The sequence below is a fragment of the Cetorhinus maximus genome, chromosome 9 (genome assembly GCF_964194155.1).
Source record: "Cetorhinus maximus chromosome 9, sCetMax3.hap1.1, whole genome shotgun sequence".
NCBI classification, from domain to species: domain Eukaryota; kingdom Metazoa; phylum Chordata; class Chondrichthyes; order Lamniformes; family Cetorhinidae; genus Cetorhinus; species Cetorhinus maximus.
The window spans coordinates 62965189-62984195 of record NC_135887.1 but is presented as its reverse complement, the minus strand read 5'-3'; positions in this window follow the sequence as shown (position 1 = coordinate 62984195).

Sequence of the window (19007 nt, the reverse complement as noted above, 5' to 3'; positions counted from 1 at the left end):
ACGGCGAGATTTGAATCCATGTCCCCAGTGCATTAGCCTGGGCCTCTGGCTAGTGACATTAGCACTACACCACCATGTGCCCCTAATAGTGTGGAATTGTGATCCATTTTGAAGATTTTAAAAGTGTGGGTACTGCTTTAAGAGATTAGAGGCTTCCAAGATGGTGTTGTCGTTCACTGCTGAACTATGGATCTTCCCATGCTTGCCGGTTTTTGGCAGTCTTTCCAAAATAGCGGCGGTGTGCTTTTGCCTGAAGAAGAAGGGTCCACAATGGTTGCGTGGGTTGGTGGGCTGCGACTTAATTTAATCAGCAGTTTGGCGTTGTGATTCAGGGCATGTAGAAAAGAACAGCAGGCTTGCTGTTTAGGAAATCAGATGGTCATGAGGCACCCAAAGTAGACACATTTATTTATTTATTTATTTATTCTCTCTTTGCCAAACTTGGGAGCTATATGTTGGGACTCAGGGAACAGGATTAGTGACAGGTTTCTTTCAAATGGCATTTCTGAATGAAAGAATGACAAGGGGTTTCTCAGGACTGGCTGGCCCGGAATTTAAACAAATTTATCTCACCCTTACAGGCTATGAGCTCTGCTTGCTGAAGCTGGACATCCAAAGCAAATTCAATGGAGTCTTATGTTGGAGTAAAACTTCTACCTTTTTGCTTCCAGGCTCTTCTATCTCTGGAACAATTTCTTTCTGGTGAATTTTCTCCACACCTGTAGCTTCAGTTGGGAGTTTGTTTCAGTACAGAATCCGTTGAAGGTGTTCTTTTCCTTAGTTTATCTACATTTTTGTGAGGATAAGAGTTTTTCATCCCACTGCTGCCACCTTGAAGAATCTTGCTTCGGACACCAGGAAGTACACTTTGTAATCTTGAGTATATTAACAGCAAGTCTTAATATTAACAACTTATAACTAAATACATATTTACAGTAGAGGGTACAGGGATGGAGTTGACTCCATCCTGGTCTTTACACATCTCTGTCCATCTCTAGATTGACCTTGGCTCCAGGTCATGTGCCTTCTTGCATCACTGGTACTGTACTCAGTCGTACTCAGTCCCACATTAACCCTGTATGTACCAGACCATAATACGACGCTACCCTGTATGCCTTGAGGCCATCCAAAACCCTGTTGCCTGTGTCCTTCACTAGTCTTGTACACCCACCACCCTTCTGCTCAGTGTCCTAAAGTGGCTCCTGGTCAAGACATGACTCGATTTTAAAATTTTCATCCTTGTTTTCAAATTCTTCCATGGATTCGTCCCTCCTCCCAAGCCCCACAACTCTCCGAGATATCTGCACTCATCTCATTCTGGCCTCTTGGGTGTCCCTGATTTTCATTGCTCCACCATTAGGGGCTGAGCCTTCAGCTGCTTAGGTCTTAAGCTTTAGAAATTTCTCCCTAAACTTCTACAACTCTCTATCTCTCTTGCTCCTCATGTACTCCTTAAAACCTATCAATTTTACCAAGTTATTGATTATCTGTCCTAATAGTTATTTATGAGATTTGGTGCCAAATTTTGCTTAACACTCCTGTGCTTTTGGATATATTATAATATTAACACACTACATAAATACTGATGTAATGTCCCCTGTTATCTAATCCTTCAAAAATGGATTCCAGTATTTTCCAACAATTGATGTCAGGCTAACTGGTCTGTTTCCCTTTTCCTCTTTCTTGAATAGCAATGTTATATTTTCTACCTTCCAAACTACAGGGCCCATTCCAGAATATTGAGAATTTTGGAAGATCACAGCCAGTGCATCTACAGGCAGAATCTTGTTGAAGCGTTGGGGGTCTCGCCTGCCAGTTGGAGAGCCGGTGAGAGATCCGTGCTGCTTCTTTTCGGGAAGGCCCGTCGAACCACAAGCCAATCTGGCAAGGCCAGTAGCAAGCCATTCCCTGGAATCAAGGCCTCAGGGTGGGAGTCTTGCCTGTTGAGAGCTGCCGACCAATCAGAGGCCAGTAGCTCTTGTGCTCAGCAGCCCCACAGGGGAGGCTGTGGCCGCTGCTAGAAGGACAGGCACCGGAGTCCCAGGACTGTGGAGCGACCCAGGCCAGAGGTAAGTGGGGTGGGGGTTGCAGGGAGAGGGGTGCAGGAGGGTCGGCAAGGGAAAGGGTTGGCTGTTAGTGGGCACCCCTTCCCAATGTCCAGTCCCTCAATCAGACATTGAGTGCCTCTGGGTGACCCCCTGCCCCGAGGAGGTGACAGGCTGGCCGCACGGTTTTAGCTGTTGCGCACATCGCATGGCGACAGGCCCACTTGCAGCCGAGTTAATATCAGCAGTGGGTCAGGAAGATCGACCATTGGCCTTCTGGTGGAGAACTTACTTCTGGCAAAGGCAGGAAGATGGTGGGGTTCCGTTACGCCACCATCCTGCCTAATTACAAGCCCTTCCTGGGAGAGCGGAAGATTCCACCCATCATCTCTGCAGCCAATTCTTCTGGATCTCTAGAATATAGAAAGTGGATTTGTTGGCTTTTAGTCTCAGTAACTCTCCAGTACTTTAACAATCTAATTACTTTAACTTTCTCACTCTCATTAAACCTTTGGTTTCCCATTATTTCTGCTATGTATTTTGTGTCTTCTACTGTGAATTCAGACAAAAAAATTGGTTAGTGTCCCTGTCATTTCCTTATTCCACATTATAGTTTCTCTGGTCTCAGCCTCTAAGGGACCCATATTTACTTTAGCTGCTCTCTCCCTTTTTTATACACTTGTAGAAATTTCTCGCCCTTAATCAATTTTTTGGTCAACCTTTTCAGATTTCAGAAAAATGCTTGTGGATTACTCTTCTTGGCAATAAGCCTCTTTTAATTTCATATCATCCCTAACATCTTCAGTTAGCCATGATGGAGCATTTCTCCTGTGGAGTTTTGATTCTTCAAAGGATTGTATATTTGTTGAGCCGTACAAAATATTTCTTTCAATGTTCACCATTGCTTATCTACCAACATAGGGAGAAATAAAATTTTCCATCTTGCTCCTCGTGTTTACATAACTAACTTAATTTAAAGTTATTACTTTAGTTTCGAACTTATTTACATCACTCTCAAAATCCACATAAAATTCTGTCACGTTATGATCACTCTTCCTCAGATAACCCTTACCATGAAATTACTAATTAACCCAATCGCATTACAGAGATCTAAAGTAACCTTTTCCCTTGTTGGTTCCATGATGGGTTGTTCTAGGTGATGAGTCACATCACCCAAACATATTGCATGATACTGACATACTTCGCATTTTCTTACTGGAGAAGGTATTACAAAACAATAGGCAGCGGCAAAGAACTGGACAAGGACAATCACAACTGTATGTTTTAACCCCCAGAGAGAAGACAGCACTGGTGATGATGGAAAGAGACATCACTGAGGTGTGGCCATTTACAGCTGAAGCAATTGAATGTATCCACACACCAAATCCCCCTTCTCTCATCCCACTTCCAACTGAAAAAACTACAGGAAGTCTGAGCACACAGTTCTTACTTTCTCTTTTCTCCTCACCACAACCCAATCCTTGTCTATTTTTCATTTCAGATACCCAAGGTCTGGAACTTGTCCAGGCAAAGGAGGAACAGGAGATGGGTGGTGGTAATGTAGATAGTAGATAGATTAAGTGAGTGGGCAAAGATCTGGCAAATGGAGTATAATGTGAGCAAATGTGAAATTGTCCATTCTGGCATGGAAGAATAAAAAAGAAGCATATTATCTAAAAGGTGAGAGATTGCAGAGCTCTGAGATTCAGAGGGATGTGGGTGCCATAGTGCATGAGTCACAAAAGGCTAATATGCAGGTACAGCAAGTAATTAGGAAAGCTAATAGCATGTTATCGTTTATTGCAAAGGTAATTGAATATAAAAGTAGAGAGGTTATGCTTTAGTTGTACAGGACACTGGTGAGACCATATCTGGAATATCGTGTACAATATTGGTCTCCTTATTTAAGGAAGGGTGTAAATGTGTCAGAAGCAGTTCAGAGAAGGCTTACTAGACTAATATCAGGAATGGGGGAGTTGTCTTATGAGGAAAGGTTGGCCAGGCTAGGCTTGTATCCACTGGAGTTTCAAAGAGTAAGAGGTGACTTGATTGAAACATTTAAGATCTGAGGGGTCCTGATAGGGTGGATGTGGAAAGGGTGTTTCCTCTAGTGGGACAATCTAGAACTAGGGATCACTGTTTAAAAATAAGGGATCACCCACTGAAGACAGAGATGAGAAGAAATTGTTTCTCTCAGAGGGTAGTGAGTTTTTGGAACTCTCTTCTTCAAAAGGCAGTAGAAACAGAGTTTTGGAATATTAAGGCAGAGCTAGATAGGTTCTTGATAAACAAGGGGATGAAAGGTTACTGGGGGTAGGTGGGAGGTTACAATCTGATCAGCCATGATCTCATTGAATGGTGGAGCAAGCTGGAAGGGCCAAGTAGCCTGCCCCTGCTCCTAATTCATATGTTCATATGTCACTGGACCAGCAACCCAGAGGCCCAGGCTAATGCTCTGGGGACATGGGTTCAAATTCCACCATGGCAGCTGGTGGAATTTAAATTCTATTATTAAGTCTGGAATACAAAGTTAGTCTTGGTAATGATGAGCATGGCAACTATCATCGATTGTTGTAAAAACCCATCTGGTTCACTAATATCCTTCAGGCAAGAAAGCCATCCTTACCTGGTCTAGCCTACATATGACTGCAGACCCACAGCAATGTGATCGACTTCCTGCCCTCTGAAATGGCCTAGCGAGCCACTCAGTTCAAGGGCAATTAGGGATGGGCAACAAATGCTGGCCTTACCAGTGATGTTCACGTCCCATGAAAGAATAAAGGAAAAAAAAAAGATATTGAAGATGAAGAAACACCATCACTCGATTTTACACTCGGTGCCAGCATCTCAGATATTAACAGTGTGAATTTTACAGCTTAGGTTAAAGAAGCATTCTGCAAGAACTAGTGAAGCACTCGGTACGAATTCGCAAGAGCCAGGGAGGGAAGAGGGGAAAGATACAACAAACATCCTAGAAATGTGGTGACGGTAGATTCCTTGTTATTCAATTCTGACAAAGCTATAAGTGACTTCATCGTGTTTGCATTCTTTCGTGACTGCAGAGTCTGATGTGAGATTAGCGTGGATGTCCAGAGAACAGGCAGTTCATGTTGTTGCTTGAGGGAACTTTTTTTTAATATTTGTTCATGAGATGTGGGCATTGCTGGTTAAGCCAGCATTTATTGCACATCCTTAATTGCCCTTGAGAAGGTGGTGGTGAGCTGCCTTCTTAAACTGCTGCAGTCCATGTGATGTAGGTACACCCACAGTGCTGTTGGGAAGGGAGTTCCAGGATTTTGCCCCTACGACAGTGAAGGAACAGCAATATATTTACAAGTCAGGATGGTGAGTGACTTGGAGGGGAACTTCCAGGTGGTGGTGTTCCCATGCATCTGCTGTCTTTGCCCTTCTAGGTGCTGGAGGTCAGGAGTTTGGAAGGTGCTGTCGAAGGAACCTTGGTGAGTTCCTGCTGTGCATCGGTGGCGGAGGAAGTGAATGCTTATTGTGGTGGATGGGGTGCCAATTAAGTGGGCTGCTTTGTCCTGGATGGAGTCGAGCTTCTTGAGTGTTGTTGGAGCTGCACTCATCCAGGCAAGTGGAGAGTATTCCATCACACTCAGAAAGAAGAGCAGTGGCCTTAGTAAGTAGGACTTTGTGAGTGTTTCCGACCAGATTTGGAGAAAGTCAAGTGTGTCATCATAGGGAACTAGGTAACTGATTGGTTGGTGAGTATTTTACTTATTTTGCTTATGTATCTTTTAATACTGGTACTTTATTGGTAAGTGCAAGGTTGTTTTCATAATAAGATAAATTTAGATTAAAACAGAATTACCTGGAAAAACTCAGCAGGTCTGGCAGCATCGGCGGAGAAGAAAAGAATTGACGTTTCAAGTCCTCATGACCCTTCAACAGAACTGAGTAAAATTAGGAGAGGGGTGAAATATAAGCTGGTTTAAGGTGGTGGTGGGGGTGGGGGGATGGTGGGGGGAGAGTAGTTGTAGGGACAAGCAAGCAGTGATAGGAGCAGATAATCAAAAGATGTCACAGACAAAGGAACAAAGAGGTGTTAAAGGTGGTGATATTATCTAATAGAATGTGTCTGGCGCACTGATCTCTACCTCGCGGAGGCTGAGCGTCAACTCGCAGACACTTCCTCCTACCTCTCCCTGGACCATGACCCTACCACTGAACATCAAGCCATTGTTTCCAGGACTGTCACTGACCTCATCTCCTCTGGAGATCTTCCTCCCACAGCTTCCAACCTGATAGTCGCCCAACCTCGGAAGGCCCGTTTCTACCTCCTACCCAAAATCCACAAACAGAACTGTCCCGGCAGACCGATCGTGTCAGCCTGTTCCTGCCCCACGGAACTCATTTCTCGTTATCTTGACTCCCTTCTCTCTCCCCTTGTCCAGTCCCTTCCCACCTACATCCGTGATTCCTCTGACACCTTACGTCACAACAACAATTTCCAGTTCCCTGGCCCCAACCGCTTCCTCTTCACCATGCATGTCAAATCCCTCTACACCTCCATCCCCCACCAGGATGGTCTGAGGGCCCTTAGCTTCTTCGTTGAACAGAGGCCCGAACAATCCCCATCCACCACAACTATCCTCCGTCTGGCTGAACTTGTTCTCACACTGAACAATTTCTCCTTTAACTCCTCTCACTTCCTCCAAATAAAAGGTGTGGCTATGGGTACCCGCATGGGCCCCAGCTATGCCTGTCTCTTTATGGGGTATGTGGAACATTCCTTGTTCCAGTCCTACTCCGGCCCCCTCCCACAACTCTTTCTCCGGTACATCGATGATTACTTCGGTGCTGCTTCACGCTCTCGTCGGGACCTGGAAAAATTTATTAATTTTGCTTCCAATCTCCACCCCTCCATCATTTTCACATGGTCCATCTCTGACACTTCCCTTCCCTTCCTTGACCTCTCTGTCTCAATTTCTGGTGATAGACTGTTCACCAATATCCATTACAAGCCTACCGACTCCCACAGCTACCTCGACTACAGTTCCTCACACCCCGCTTCCTGTAAGGACTCCATCCCATTCTCTCAGTTCCTTCGCCTCCGTCGCATCTGTTCTGATGATGCTATCTTCAAAAACAGTTCCTCTGACATGTCCTCCTTCTTCCTTAACCGAGGTTTTCCACCCACGGTGGTTGACAGGGGCCTCAACCGTGTCCGGCCCAGCTCCCGCGCATCCGCCCTCACGCCTTCTCCTCCCTCCCAGAAACATGATAGGGTCCCCCTTGACTTCACTTGTCACCCCACCAGCCTCCGCATTCAAAGGATCATCCTCCGCCATTTCCGCCAACTCCAGCATGATGCCACCACCAAACACATCTTCCCTTCACCCCCCCGGCGGCATTCCATAGGGATCGTTCCCTCCGGGACACCCTGGTTCACTCCTCCATCACCCCCTACTCCTCAACCCCCACCTATGGCACTTCCCCATGCCCACGCAGAAGATGCAACACCTGCCCCTCCACTTCCTCTCTCCTCACCGTCCAAGGGCCCAAACACTCCTTTCAAGTGAAGCAGCATTTCACTTGCATTTCCCCTAACTTAGTCTACTGCATTCGTAGCTCCCAATGCGGTCTCCTCTACATTGGAGAGACCAAACGTAAACTGGGCGACCGCTTTGCAGAACACCTGCGGTCTGTCCGCAAGAAAGACCCAAACCTCCCTGTCACTTGCCATTTTAACACTCCACCCTGCTCTCTTGCCCACATGTCTGTCCTTGGCTTGCTGCATTGTTCCAGTGAAGCCCAACGCAAACTGGAGGAACAGCACCTCATCTTCCGACTAGGCACTTTACAGCCTTCCACACTGAATATTGAATTCAACAACTTTAGATCTTGAACTCCCTCCTCCATCCCCGCCTCCTTTCCATTTCTTCCCCCTCCCTTTTGTTTTTTCCAATAATTTATATAGATTTTTCTTTTCCCACCTATTTCCATTATTTTTAAATCTATACCTGTAATGCCCTGTCAATCTTTCCACCCCACCCCCACTAGAGCTGTACCTTGAGTGTCCTGCCATCCATTCTTAATTAGAACTTTCTCTTAGATAATATCACCACCTTTAATACCTCTTTGTTCCTTTGTCTGTGACATCTTTTGATTAGCTGCTCCTATCACTGCTTGCTTGTCCCTACAACCACCACCCCCCCCACCCCCAACCTCTCTCCACCCCCCCCACCCCCTCCCCGACCTTAAACCAGCTTATATTTCACCCCTCTCCTAATTTTACTCAGTTCTGTCGAAGGATCATGAGGACTCGAAACGTCAACTCTTTTCTTCTCCGCCGACGCTGCCAGACCTGCTGAGTTTTTCCAGGTAATTCTGTTTTTGTTTTGGATTTCCAGCATCCGCAGTAGTTTTGTGTTTTTAATTTAGATTAAGTTGCGTTTGAAGTATAAGAAGCAAAGTAAGGTCCCTAGTATATATTTAATATTCTCTAAACTAGAAGTAAAAGTAAAGGGAGTAATTTAAAGGTAAGTCGTGACAGGGCAGCTCAGCCACGTAGAATGCTCCGCCTGTGCGATGTGGGAAGTTGGGATACATCCAGTGTCCATGGTGACCATGTGTGCAGGAAGTGTTTCCAGCTGCAGCAACTTGAAATCCGTGTTTTGGGTCTGCAGCAGTGGCTGGATTCACTGTAGAGCATCCGCAGGGCTGAGATCTTCACGGATAACACATACAGTAAGGTGGTCACACCGCAGGTAAAGAGTGCACAGGCAGAAAGGGAATGGGTGAATGCCAGACAGAGTAAAGACACAAGGCAGGTAGTGCAGGGCTGCCCTGTGTCTATCTCCTTCTATAACAGATTTTTCTATTTGGATACTGCTGGGGGAGATGGTTTCTCAGGGGAATGCATCGAGAGCCAAGTCCGTGGCACCATGAATGGCTCAGCCGTACAGGGGGAAGAGTGGGAGAGCAATAGTGATAGGGGATTCTATCATAAGGGGAACAGATAGACGTTTCTGCGGCTGCAGACGTGACACTAGGACGGTATGTTGCCTCCCTGGTGCCAGGGTCAAGGGCGTCACTGAGCGGCTGCAGGACATTCTGAAGGGGGAGGGTGAACAGCCAGAGGTCATGGTCCATATTGGTACTAACGAAATAGGTGAAAAGAGGGATGAGGTCCTGCAAGCAGAATATTGGGAACTAGGAAATAAATTAAAAAGCAGGACCTCAAAGGTAGTAATCTCAGGATTACTTCCAGTGCCACGTGCTAGCGAGATCAGGAATAGGAAAATAGACTGGATGAATGCGTGACTGAAGAGATGGTGTAGGAGGGAGGGATTTAGATTCCTGAGGCATTGGGACCAATTCTGGGGAAGATGGGACATGTACAAGCTGGACGGGTTGCACCCCAGCAGGTCCAGGACCAATATCCTCGCTGGAGTATTCACCAGTACTGTGGGGGAGAGTGTGAACTAGAGTGGCAGGGAGATGGGAACCTGAGTGGGGAAACACAAGAGGGGGAAACAAAGATAGAGATGGAGGACAGAAAAGTAAAAAGTCAAAGTGGAAGGCAGAGGAAACAGGGGCTAGCAGCAAATAGGGCTATAGCATAAAAAAATGCGTAAAAATGTTAAAAAGGCAAGTACAAAGGCACTGTATCTGAATGCATGGAGCATTTGCAATAAGGTAGACAAATTAACAGGGCAAATAGATGTAAACGGGTATGATATGATTACGATTAAAGAAAGATGGCTGCAGGATGACCAAGGCTGGGAACTGAATATCCAAGGGTATTCAATGTTTAGGAAGAACAGGCAAAAAGTTAAAGGAGGTGGCGTGGCACTGTTAGTTAAGGATGAAATCAGTGCAATAGTGAGAGAGCATATTGGCTCAGAAGATCTAGATGTAGAGTCAGTCTGGGTGCAGCTAAGAAGCAACAAGCAGCTGAAAACATTAGTGGGTGTTGTCTATAGGCCTCCAAACAGTAGTGGTAAGGTAGGGGACGGCATTAAACAGGAAATTAGAGATGCATGTAACAAGGGTGCTCCAGTAATCATGGGTGACTTTAATCTACATATAGACTGGGCAAACCAAATTAACAATAATACTGTGGTGGATGAATTCCTGGAGTGTGTACAAGATGGTTTTTTAGGCCAGGGCATCGGGGAACCATCTAGGGAACAGGCTATCCTAAATTTGGTTTTGTGCAATGAGGAGGGGTTAGTTAATAATCTTGTTGTGCTGGGTCCTTGAGGGAACAGTGACCATAACATGATAGAATTCTTCCTTAGGTTGGAAAATGAAGTAGTCCAATCCAAAACTAGGGTCCTAAATCGAAACAAAAGAAACTACAAGGGTATGAGGCATGAGTTGGCAAAGGTAGATTGGGGAGCTTCATTAAAAGGCATGACGGTGGATAGGCAATGGCTAATATTTAAGGAACGACTGTATGCATTGCAACTGTTATATATTCCTTTCCGGCGCAAAAACACAACAGGAAAAGTGGCCCAACCATGGCTAACAAAAGAGATTAAGGATCATATTAGATTCAAAGAAGAGTCATATAAAGTTGCTAGAAAAATTAGCAAGCCTGAGGATTAGGAGCAGTTTAGAGTTCAGCAAAGGAGGACCAAGAGATTGATTAAGAGGGGAAAAATAGAGTACGAGAGTAAACTTGCAAGGAACATAAAAAAGGACTGTAAAAGCTTCTATATGTTAGAAGAAAAAAGATTGGTGAAGACAAATGTAGGTCCCTTACAGTCTGAAATGGAAGAATTTATTATAGAGAACAAGGAAATGTCAGAGCAATTAAACAGCTGCTTTAGTTCTGTCTTCATGAAGGAAGACACAAATAACTTCCCAGAAATACTAGGGGATCAAAAGTCTAGTGAGAAGGAAGAATTGAAGGAAATTAGTATTACTGAAAAAACAGTGCTGGGGAAATTAATGGGACTGAAAGCCAATAAATCCCCAGGGCCTGATAACCTACATCTCAGGGTACTGAAGGTGGTGGCTATGGAAATAGTGGGTGTGTTGGTTGTCATCTTCCAAAATTCTGTAGATTCGGGAACAGTCCCGGAAGATTGGATGGTGGCAAATGTAAACCCACTATTTAAAAAAGGGCGGAGGGAAAAAACAGGGAATTACAGACCAGTTAGCCTAACATCAGTAGCAGGGGAAATGCTTGAGTATATTATAAAGGATGTGATAACAGGACTCTTAAAAAATATCAACGGGATTAGACAAAGTCAACATGGATTTATGAAAGGGAAATCATGTTTGACAAACCTGCTGGAGTTTTTTGAGGATGTAACTAGCAGAATAGATAAGGGAGAACCTGTGGATGTGGTGTATTTGGATTTTCAGAAAGCTTTTGATCAAGTCCCACATAAGAGGTTAGTGTGCAAAATTAATTTGCATGGGATTGGGGGTAATATATTGGCATAGATTGAGAATTGGTTAGCAGACATGAAACAGAGAATAGAAATAAATGAGTCTTTTTCAGAGTGGCAAGCGGCGACTAGTGGGGTACTGCAGGGAACAATGCTTGGGTCACAGCTATTCACAATATATAATCAATAATTTAGATGAGGGAACCAAATATAATATTTCCAAGTTTGCTGATGACACAAAACTAGGTGGGAATGTGAGTGGTGAGGAGGGTGTAAAGAGGCTTCAAGGTGATTTAGGCAAGTTGAGTGAGTGGGCAAATACATGGCAGGTGCAGTATAATATGGATAAGTGTGAAGTTATCCACTGTGGTAGTAAAGGAGAATGGCAGAGTATTATTTAAATGGTGATAAATTGGGAAATGTTGATGTACAAAGGGACCTGGGTGTCCTTGTACACCAATCACTGAAAGCAAGCATGCAGGTGCAGCAAGCAGTTAAGAAGGTAAATGGTATGTTGGCCTTCATCGCAAAAGGATTTGAGTACAGGAGCAAGAATGTTTTCCTGCAACTGTACAGGGCCTTGGTGAGACCACACCTGGAGTATTGTGTGCGGTTTTGATCTCCTTACCTAAGAATGGATGTACTCTCATAAAGGGAGTGCAGCGAAGGTTCACCAAACTGATTCCTGGGATGGCAGGATTGTCGTATGACAAGAGATTGGGCCAACTAGGCCTGTATTCACTGGAGTTTAGAAAAATGAGAGGGGTCTCATTGAAATGTGTAAAATTCTGGCAGGGCTGGACAGACTGGATGCAGTGATGATGTTTCCTCTGGCCGGGGTGTCTAGAACAATCTCAGGATGCAGGGTAGACCATTTAGGACTGAGATGAGGAGAAACTTCTTCACTCAAAGGGTGATGAACCTATGGAATTCTCTACCACAGAGTGCTGTGGAGGCCAAGTCATTGAATATATTTAAGAAGGAAATAGATAGATTTCTAGACTCTAATGGCGTCAAGGAGTATGGGGAGAGAGCGGGAGTATGGCATTGAGATAGAGGATCAGCCATGATCATATTGAATGGCAGAGCAGGCTCGAAGGGCCAAATGACCTACTCCTGCTTCTATTTTCTATGTTTTTGAGTGTGAGGTGATTCGTTTGGCAGGAAAGATATGGCAAGGCAGTATAAGATAAAGGGAGAGCCTCTAAAGGAGGTGCAGGGGCAGAGGGACCTCGGTTGTATATGTACATAGGTTGTTGATGATGGCAGGGCATGTTAAGAGAGCAGTTAGTAAAGCATATAATATCTTAGGCTTTATTAATAGGGGCATTGAATACAAGAGTAAGGAGGTCATGTTGAACTTTTATAAGACACTAGTTAGGCCTCATCTGGAGTACTGTATCCAGTTCTGGGTACCATACTTGAGGAAGGATGTGGAGACATTGGAGAGAGTACGGAAGAGATTCACAAGAATGATTTCCAGGGTGAAGAACTGTAGCTATGAGGATAGATTGGAGGGGTTGGGACTGTTTTCCTTGGAGAAAAGAAGGCTGAGAGGAGACTTGATAGAGCTATTCAAGATCCTGAGAGGTATGGACAGGGTAAATAGTGAGAAGAGAACACCAAGAACTAGAGGGCACAGATTCAAAATAATTGGCAAAAGGAGTAAATGTGATGTGAGGAAAAATGTTTTCACCTAGAGGGTGGTTGGAGTCTGGAACAAACCTCCTGGAAGGGTGATGGAGGCAAGTTCGATCGAGGTATTCAAAAGGGAATTGGATTGCTACGTGAAAAGAGAGAATGTGCAAGGTTACGGGGATAAGGCTGGGGAGTGGGACTAGGTGGAATTCTCTTTCAGAGAGCCAGTGCAGACTCGATGGGCCGAATGGCCTCATCCTGCACTCTAAGGTACTGTGATACTGTCTTTTGCACTGATGTGCTGGGCTCCCCCATCAATGAGGATGGGGATATTTGCGTAGTCTCCTCCTCCAGTGAGTTGTTTAATTGTCCACTACAATTAACGAGTGGCAGAACTGCAGCGCTTAGACCGTCTGCAGCTGGCCCACCTCTGGCCTTCCTCTGGGCACATTGGATGTTACGAATCTGACGTAGAAGATCCTCGAAACTCGCTGAACCAAATTTCAGCGCTTGCCTCCTTGTGGGCAGTCAGCTGCAGTGTTTTCCCAAGAAAGGTAGTCTGCAGTGCAGATGTTTGTGAGACTCTTCTCTTAAGGCGTCCTTGTATCATTTTACTGACCACCTTGATGTTGTTTGTCTTGAGGCAATTTCCCATGGAAGATCTGCTTGGGGATTCTGTAGTCATCCATGTGGGAGACATGGCCTGCCTATCCAAGTTGAATTTTCTGGAGGATGATCTCCATGCTATTGAGCCCAGTCCTTCGTTGTGAAGGACCTCGACGAATCAAGGGACAAAGATTTTGGCAACGATTATGCAGATGAATCCGACTGATTTTTTTTTTGGCAAATGACCCTGTGCATGATATTATAAGATGATTGCGCTGACCCTGCATTTCAGGAGCTCAGAAACTGAAACCACAGCTTCAACATTGCATCTTTAATCCAGCAATAATCAAAAAAAAGGTGAACAGGAATCAAGCCAGAATTAGAAAGGGGCTAAGGATGGTGATGAAAGGGTTAGGTTTTCACAAGGCTTGAACCAGTTAATTTTTAACAGTTGGAATGAATTTAAGGTGTTAATATTTTCTGTGAAAATTAGCAGTTAGTAAGACAAAGGTGCACATCCTAGAACTGAAATAGAGCATAATTCACACACTGAGCTTTTGGATATTTTCAGTGAGATTGTGGTCACTGGCTAACAATCACCGAGTTTATTGTTAAATTCCCTTCTATACCTAGCAGCTTCACGCAGCAGAACTCTATTAACCCAACTTCAGTTCCTTGTTTACTTTTCTCAGCTATTTATAATCAGGTAACAATCTCAGCAGCCAATCTTCTTCTCACAAGCTCAAGTAAGTGCAAAATCCAGGAGATTATTTCAAAGTATTTTTGTACTTTTCTCTTGGCAGGACATGATAATGAGATTAACCACAGAGAAAAATCTGGAATGCTGGACTGCCTGAAAAGATGATTGAAGGAGGTTTAATAATAACTTTCAAAAGAGAACTGGATAAATTGGATAGCTCTTTCAAAGAGGCTCTTTCAACACAGGCACAATGGGGCAATTGCCTCATTCTGTGCTGCAGCATTCTATGATTCTGTGACAGACGCCAGCTGATGTGCCCAGCACTTTGCAATAAGCTTCTTATGGTTCTGATAAATGGGGAAGTTCATGCAGGTGGAGCATCATCTGATGTACACAGATATCGTTGAGCCCAAAGCATGGTGGGAATCTGGAACCCGCTGCCAGAAAGGGTGGTAGAGACAGAAATCCTCATCGCATTTAAAAAATACTCAGATGTACATTTGAAGTGCCGTAACCTACAAGGCTATGAATCGAGGGCTGGAAAGCTGGATTCGGTTGGATAGCTTTCTTGGCTGGCAGATGTGATGCACTGAATGGCCTCTTTCTATGCCATAAGTGTTTTTAGGGCCTAATTGTAACTCTGCATCACGAACATGTAATTATGATATTACAGATTTTAAGGGCAACTGTTTTAAAGGCACATTTTTGTTTTCAAAGCTTTACATTCAAAGAGCTATCCAATTCCCTTTTTCAAAGTGGGAGTACAGACAGACAATATGGCATGTTTTAGTACAAAACAAAAACAGAATTACCTGGAAAAACTCAGCAGGTCTGGCAGCATCGGCGGAGAAGAAAAGAGTTGACGTTTCGAGTCCTCATGACCCTTCCGCAGAACTGAGTAAAGTTAGGAGAGGGGTGAAATATAAGCTGGTTTAAGGTGGGTTGGGGGCGGGGGGGGTGGTGGTGGCTGTAGGGACAAGCAAGCAGTGATAGGAGCAGATAATCAAAAGATGTCACAGACAAAATGAACAAAGATGTGTTAAAGGTGGTGTTATTATCTAAGAGAATGTGCTAATTAAGAATGGATGGCAGGACACTCAAGGTACAGCTCTAGTGGGGGTGGGGTGGAAAGATTGACAGGGCATTACAGGTATAGATTTAAAAATAATGGAAATAGGTGAGAAAAGAAAAATCTATATAAATTATTGGAAAAAACAAAAGGGAAGGGGAAGAAACGGAAAAGGGGTGGGGATGGGGGAAGGAGTTTAAGATCTAAAGTTGTTGAATTCAGTATTCAGCCCGGAAGGCTGTAAAGTGCCTAATCGGAAGATGAGGTGCTGTTCCTCCAGTTTGCGTTGGGCTTCACTGGAACAATGCAGAAAGCCAAGGACAGACATGTAGGCAAGAGAGCAGGGTGGAGTGTTAAAATGGCAAGTGACAGGGAGGTTTGGGTCTTTCTTGCGGACAGACCGCAGGTGTTCTGCAAAGCGGTCGCCCAGTTTGCGTTTGGTCTCTCCAATGTAGAGGAGACCGCATTGGGAGCAACGAATGCAGTAGACCAAGTTAGGGGAAATGCAAGTGAAATGCTGCTTCACTTGAAAGGAGTGTTTGGGCCCTTGGACGGTGAGGCGAGAGGAAGTGAAGGGGCAGGTGTTGCATCTTCTGTGTGGGCATGGGGAGGTGCCATAGGTGGGGGTTGAGGAGTAGGGGGTGATGGAGGAGTGGACCAGGGTGTCCCGGAGGGAACGATCCCTACGGAATGCCACCAGGGGGGGTGAAGGGAAGATGTGTTTGGTGGTGGCATCATGCTGGAGTTGGCGGAAATGGTGGAGGATGATCCTTTGAATGAGGAGGCTGGTGGGGTGATAAGTGAGGACAAGGGGGACCCTATCATGTTTCTGGGAGGGAGGAGAAGGTGTGAGGGCGGATGCGTGGGAGATGGCTTATATTTCACCCCTCTCCTAACTTTACTCAGTTCTGCGGAAGGGTCATGAGGACTCTTGATGCTGCCAGACCTGCTGAGTTTTTCAAGGTAATTCTGTTTTTGTTTTGGATTTCCAGCATCCGCAGTAGTTTTTTGTTTTTATCTTTGTTGGCATCTTCTAGTGTTTGTTCAAACCTTGTCAGACTTATATCTCTAGAGCTGGCTACGAAAAGTCATTAAAATGCAAAGACCCCTTCAGGGATGTCCATTGAATTATAAAAGGTGTGAAAAATCTTTTTACTTCTGAGGGAACAGAGATAGGAAGGGATTTCAAAGGACCTCAACGTAATTAATTTCTTTGCCTGGTGGATCACTGCTTTATCGAAATTAACATAGCAGCCATTTTGTTTTAGTTGTGATGGAGACAGGCTGAGAACAGCCATTTTGTATGCAGAACTCCAGGAAGAACTCTGAGAAACAACGTCAGAGATGGTTCTTGGCCAAGGGAGGACAAAGAGGAAGGTATTAAGAAATCAACTGTTGTTCTGCCGAAAGAGTCCAGGCAATGATAAGAGCTGTGACCACAGAATTAGTGGGGAATAGAAAGCCTTCTCTCTCTCTCTCCCAAAAACCTGCTGAGACCACCTGAAAAGGTAAACCTCCAAATAGTTGACTGCAGAAGCCATCGCAGGTGTTAAACAAAACCTCAAGTTTCAACCCCTTCACTTTGGAAAGAAGGAAATCAAGCTACAGGTCCACAATGATATATTGCAGAGACTGATTTGAAATCAAATCTTTAAGTATCTTTTTTCTTTATCTGCTTTTATCTTTTTCACACACACACAAACAAATTCTTAGCTCACAGACCAATTTAAGGAAACGCCTTTTATGTGGTCATGACACTCTGTGTAAGTGGGGTTTTGAGTGAGTTAATATTGGGCCTTTTGTTTCTAATGATCGAGGAAAAGCTCCATTACTGATCAGAATGGGGGAGGAGGGTTTGAAGTGAGTGCATCACGAGGAGTTATAGATTATAGAACTTGCCAAATGCCAGGTCTCAGGTAGGAAGATTTAGAAAGTTGTGTGAGCTGAAATGGCCAAATCAAAGTTACAAATTACATCCTCTATACCTGTGACCATGGTGCTTTATGCTTCCTCCTTCTCTGCAGCCTTTGGTATGGTTGTCCACACAATCTTCCTCCAATACTTCTTCTCCATTCCTCAGTTCAGTTGGATGGCCCTCTCTTGTTTCCACTCTTACTTATCTGATTGTGGCTAGAGAATCTTGGGCAATGGTTTATTTTCCTGCACTGTTCCCTCTGAAGTCCTCCAAGGATCTATCCTTAACCTACTTCTTTTCTTCATCTACATTCTATCCCTTAATGACATCTTTCACAAACATAGGGCGGAATCGTTCCAGATTTGCACTAAGTGCGAAGCAGGCGAGTAAAACATCATTTTACCCACCAGCCAAGATGGCGGGTTTCCACATCGTATCATCTCAAACCCGCCACATTATTTATGCATTCCCGAAAAACATGCCATTTCCATGGCAGGCGGGCTGTCATTCACCCACCATCATCTTGCCGCTTCACCACACCGGGTGCCATACTTAAAGTCCAGCCGAGCACACATCTGAGTGCTTCCAGCCCACAACTGCTGCAGGGAAGATGTCTGTGAAAGGCAAAAAGACTGCAGGCCTCAGGCTTAGCAACGTTTCACTGGAACACCTTTTGGATGCCTTGGACTCCCACCGGGATGTCCTCTGCCCCCGCTCTGGCCGCAGGATGGGCAGCGGCGTGACCAACTAGGCTTGGGAGGCAGTGGCAGCGGTGGTCAGTGCCAAAGCCCTTCAAAAGATGACAGCCAACCAGTGCCACAAGAGGATGAATGATCTCCTCGGTTCCAGGGTAAGTCACTCTTCTCATCATTCTCAACTCACACACTCACAAACCCATCACATATCCACAGAGCCCTCACTCACTGCCGGTTCAAGGGACATCACCATTCACTCTCTCATGCTCACCATTATTGTCCTCATCCCATCCATGTGACCACTCACCACCCACATGTGTCAGGTATACTTATTATCTGGCATGTGGTTAGAATGGGTGTACTAAGAACCTGTCCTGGTTAAGTGTGCAGACTTCTTAACGCTTCCCGGAGAGTGCTGGCCACCACTTGGATGGCCAGAGATTAATGCACTGCATGGCTGTCCGAAACCCCACCCACCTCTGCCCCACTCCACCCGATCGATTGGCATCAGCTTTGCCCAATGGACTGAATGTTGTGCTCTCAGCTCAGGTGCAGGCATTCTCCTAACCCACACTGCAAGGTTGCACTGTTAGCATGAACCATGGGGGAGACTGGTCCAAACCGGGATGCTGACATTGCAAGGTGCTGTGAGCGTCTCCAGCAGTGACTGTTCCATGGCCAACTTTAGTGAGGAGATTGTACAATGTGTGCAGTCGTCCAACTGTTCTGCAGTCCACTAAAATGCTCATGGCTTTGCAGTCTGTGCCAGGGGCATGGTGAAAAGCTTTGGAGTACTTGATGGCACTTTGATGCCTCTGCATTGCTTGAGTGGGCAGATAAGCTAGCCTCCATCATTTTCACATGGTCCATCTCTGACACTTCCCTTCCCTTCCTTGACCTCTCTGTCTCAATTTCTGGTGATGGACTGTTCACCAATATCCATTACAAGCCTACCGATTCCCACAGCTACC